The following is a 4,879-nucleotide window of genomic DNA, read 5'->3' as shown; positions in this document are numbered from 1 at the left end:
ATGTATTACTTCACACACACACACACACACACACACACACACACACAATGTACATCTTCTTGCTCAGAACCCATATTTCTCTAGAATATATTTCTGAAAGTAAAACTGTTTGCTTGATGGGTATTCACGTGCATATTCTTCATGATGCAGCTAATAACTGACAGCAAGATTTCTCAACCTCAGAATGGTTGGCCTTTATAGTTAGGTAACCCACTGTTGTAGAAGGCTGTTGCGGGCATTATATAGTAAGATCAATAACTTCCCAGTCTGTAATCTGCAGATGCCAATAGCACCCCTTGTCAGTTTTCCCACTTACTATAGTAAAATACACCTAACATAAAGTCTATCGCTTTAATCTATTTTACAAGCAGAGCTAGCTTAGCGGCATTAGACACATCAGATTCTTAAGTAACTTTGCCTCATCCATTGCCAATTCTGAGTCTGAATAACCAAAAATGTCCCTTGAAATTGCTAAAAATCTTCAGAAGGCAAGTTGTTGGGATGATTTGCAACACCACAGAGATGACTGAAAAATCTAGAGTGCAAATGTCATGGATGGCAGAAGCAACAAAAGCAAAACAAAGGCTGAGGATGTTAAAGGGGAAACAACAACCTGCTGTCCAGGATCCCAGTCTCACTCCTGTGAAGAGAAGACATGACTATGGAAAACATTACCAAAAGCGGGTTGTGGTGGCCCACGCCTGTGACTCACTGACTGGGAGGCTGAGGAGAGGAGGTAGTGAGCTCCAGGCAAGCCCTGGAGCGCAGGGTTAGATTCTGTCTCATAAAACAACAAAAAGAAGTCTGCTTCTAAACTTATAGTACTCTTTCTTAGTTTTTGTTTTGAGAAAAAGTCTTATTTTTGAGGTCCAGGCTAGCCTCAAGTTGATGTCAATCCTTCTGCTTCAACTTTCCAAGTACTGGAACTGCAGGCGTGAGCTACCTCCTGGCTGCAATGCAGGTGAGCACAGACATATTAGACACATACATTGATCTTCAGTGTGCTGGATTTTAAGTGGACTGCTGGATCATAGAGTGCTTCAAGTTCTAGTTATCCATAGGCTTAGAATTTTTAAAAACCTACTTTAATAAGGGTTCTCAAATGCTTCGATGCCCCCCGCTTTCTAGCCCACCGTCCAAAGGTAGGGAGAAAAGATTTGGACAAGGGGATATGGACCTGTTTAGAAGTAGTTCTTTGGGGTCATTTTAATCTCTATTTGACAGGATACCAGCCATCCAGTTCAGTAGTGTCAGGCTAGAAAACATGAATCAGCAGTGGTGACACGATCCAGCAGAAACTGCCAGGCCTCCGCCAAATCGGCAAGAGTCAATGGAAGCAACCAGGACCAGCTGCTGTCACTCTCTCACAAAGTGAAGATCAGTGAAGACCCAAGAGACCTATGCAATTGTCCTTGCCACTGTCTGCTGAGTCCTATTTACACTCTGTCCAAACACCATGTGGCCTCTCCTGGGTCTTGCCTCAGCAAAACGCCACGAGAGTGAGTCTGCACCACATGACACAACGGGAAACTTGCACATCAATTATTTGAGATACTTTAATGATGTTACCCTTAATAGCAATATTAATTTATATCCTCACCATCAGCATATGACTTTCCCTTTCTCCTCATATTCACCAGTTATTTGGTATTTTTTTTTTAAAAATCTATTATTTATTTATTTGTGTGTGTGTGTGTGTGTGTGTGTGTGGTCAATTATTGCTTTTGTTTCCTGTGCTTTGAGGGTCAGACCCAAAAGATCTTTGTCAAGACTGTTGTTCTAAGGCATTTCTCCTCTATATCCTTCCACTGGTTGCACAGTTTGGGATCTTAAATTTAAGGTCACTGGCTAATCTAGCTGGTCTGGTCTGTCTAGGGAACCCCAGAGATCCAGCTGTCTCTGCCACCACTCAGGACTTTTGTATACAGATTCTGAGAATTAACTCAGATCCCGGTGTTGTCAGTGGAAGCATTTTACTACCTGAACCACCTCTGCCTCTACAGCTCCAGAATTGTCACAGCATGAACTTATTTGTAATTTCTTTTTCTTTTTCTTTCTTTCTTTCTTTCTTTCTTTCTTTCTTTCTTTCTTTCTTTCTTTCTTTCTTTCTTTCTTTTTTAAATTTTACTACGTTCTGGTTTGTTCTTATCTTCTTCTTCTTTTTTTTTTTTTTTTTTTTTTGATTTGGTTTTTTCGAGACAGGGTTTCTCTGTGTAGCCCTGGCTGTCCTGGAACTCACTCTGTAGATCAGGCTGGCCTGAAACTCAGAAATCCGCCTGCCACTCCCTCCCAGAGTGCTGGGATTACAGGCTTGAGCCACCACCGCCCTGCGTTCTTATCTTCTAGTTCTGAATGATACTTTGTTCCATTGTGCGTCTGCAATCTTTCTACTTTGTTGATGCAAGCACTCTTTCCTGTATACTTCCTCTGAGTAGTTTTGTTTTGTTTCTTTAACTGAATTCTGGAAGTTTCAATATGCTGTGTTTTCATTTTCATTCCTTTCAAGACATTTTAAACTTCCCTTTTTTATTTTTCAATGGCTCATTCATTCAAGAGAATGTGGCTTAATTTACAGGTATTTGTACAATTTCTAAAGCTTCTCTCGCTGACTCTTATCTTAGAGAAGATAATGCCATGATTTGAATTTTACTGAATTTGCTGAGATTCATATTATATATAGCCTGGCCTATGGTCTGCCCTAGAGGACGCTCACCTGCTGAAGAGAAGAAAGTGTAGGCCCTGCAGCTTGCTCTGCAGCCTGCTGAAGGATGCAGGCAAGGTCAATACTCTGGTAGACCATTCTGGCCTGTAGTATAGAGTTACTGTTTCCTTGTGGATATTTTTGTTTAGATAATTATATAATAATAGAAGATATAAAAAGGGACTGAATATATTCTAATTTGTCTCTCCTTTTATAGCTAATAGTGTTTACATAACTGAGTGCTGCTGTATTCATGGTGTGCTTATGAATTTAGAATAGCTATTTCTTCCTGTTGAATTCTTTCCTTTGTTATTTTATTCGTTCATTAATGAAGAGTCATCTTCATCAATTCTCGGATTTTTTTCTTAAAGACATGGTCTTATGAATCCCAGGCTGGTTTTTTAAGACAGGGATTTTCTCTTTGTAGTTCCTGCTGTCCTGGAACTTGCTTTGTAGACTAGGCACACAGGGATCTACCTGCCTCTGCCTCTGCCTCTGCCTCTGCCTCTGCCTCTGCCTCTGCCTCTGCCTCCTAGGATTAAACTACGACCCAGCAACACTGACCTCTGACCTTCTTACCTCTACCTCCTTCACACTAACATTAAAGACACATCCAGTTTATTCAACATTTTTTTTTGAGAAGGGTCTCACTATGTAGCTCTGGGATTAAAGGGGTGTGCCACCTCAGTGCTTGGCCTACTATAGTAGTTCTTAACCTTGAATACAGATTAAAATAACTTGGGAGAATTTTAGAACATTTCTGAGCTTGGTTCTACATGAAGGGATTCTCGTGAAACCGGCAGGGGATTGTGCTGATCGCTTTTCTTTTACTCTAAGGAATACCTAAGATGACCAGTGTATAGAGAGACCTGGAGTTTCCAGTCCATGCTTTCAGTCCGATGTGAGGAGGTACACATGTCGCTGCAGGACGTGGGGCAGAGCTTCACGTTCCTCCAGTAAGCCGAGGCATATTCATGGCCAGGAAGAGAACAGACGGAGTTAGGGGTGGGTCCCACAATCCACTGGGAAGAAAAGCTCTCGGCAACCCACAGCCATCCCACCAGGCCCCCTCTTCTACATTTGCTACCATTCCCCAATAATGTTAAACTGGGGGCAAAACCTTCATGGACCTCTAGGGGGTTTTCCAAACCAGAATTATAGCAGGGATGCACCCACGAAACAGTATGCTGTGAAGTCCTTTTGCTAGTTTTAATATGTAGTTGGGGCTGAGAATTACTGATATTGGCCAATATAATATTTATCTCTTTGCTGTTGTCTTATATAGAAATAGGTGTTTGGGGCTGGAGAGGTGGCTCAGTGGTTAAGAACACTGACTGCTTTTCCAAAGATCCTGAGTTCAAATCCCAGCCACCACATGGTGGCTCACAACCATCCATAATGAGATTTGATGCCTTCTTCTGGTGCATCTGAAGACAGCTACAGTGTACTTAGATATAATAATAAATAAATCTTTGGGCTGGAGCGTGTAGAGCTCCTGAATTCAATTCCCAGAAACCATATGATGGCTCACAACCATCAGTACAGTTACAATATACTTATATACATAAAATAAATAAATCTTAAAAAAGAAAAGGATAGACATAATAATAATAATAATAACATACAAAAAAGAATTATTTTTAAAAAGAAAAGAAAAGAAAAAAATAGGTGTTTGATCAGGTTTGAACCCATCTGGGAAGATCTCCTGGGGAAAACGGACTGTCTTTAGGAAAGCAATCATGTTAGATATTATTCCTAGGAAGACATCTTTCCAGAGTCTTCATGGATCACATGCAGAGAATGACAGGTTGGACAGCCAACAGTTCCCTAGATGATCTCAACACGAGGCAGTCTGGAACTGCACAGTGTATAAAGCATAGCCCAGTTTGGGATGGCAGGCTGTGGCTTCCCTCCCGTGCGTACAGATGGCGGCCGGCTTTGCCCCTTCTGTTCAGTGTAACGCCCAGACAGTTGATTCCATCGCATTCTCGAGCAGTGCCTTTCCTCCAAGAGCGGAGTGACTGCAGCTGAAGAAAAGTGAGGAGAACTTTTATTTGCAATGCAGGATTAACAATTTAGACAGGAAAATCTCGACTAGGACCTCAAACAGGAAACCAGAAGAAAACTTCTCAGTAGTGGGGTACCATTCCACAGGCCACAGGCCAAGTACAGCGCTAG

The sequence above is a fragment of the Apodemus sylvaticus genome, chromosome 3 (assembly GCF_947179515.1).
Source record: "Apodemus sylvaticus chromosome 3, mApoSyl1.1, whole genome shotgun sequence".
In the NCBI taxonomy this organism is placed as follows: Eukaryota; Metazoa; Chordata; class Mammalia; order Rodentia; family Muridae; genus Apodemus; species Apodemus sylvaticus.
The sequence above is the reverse complement of the archived record's forward strand: the minus strand, read 5'-3'. Positions refer to the sequence as shown.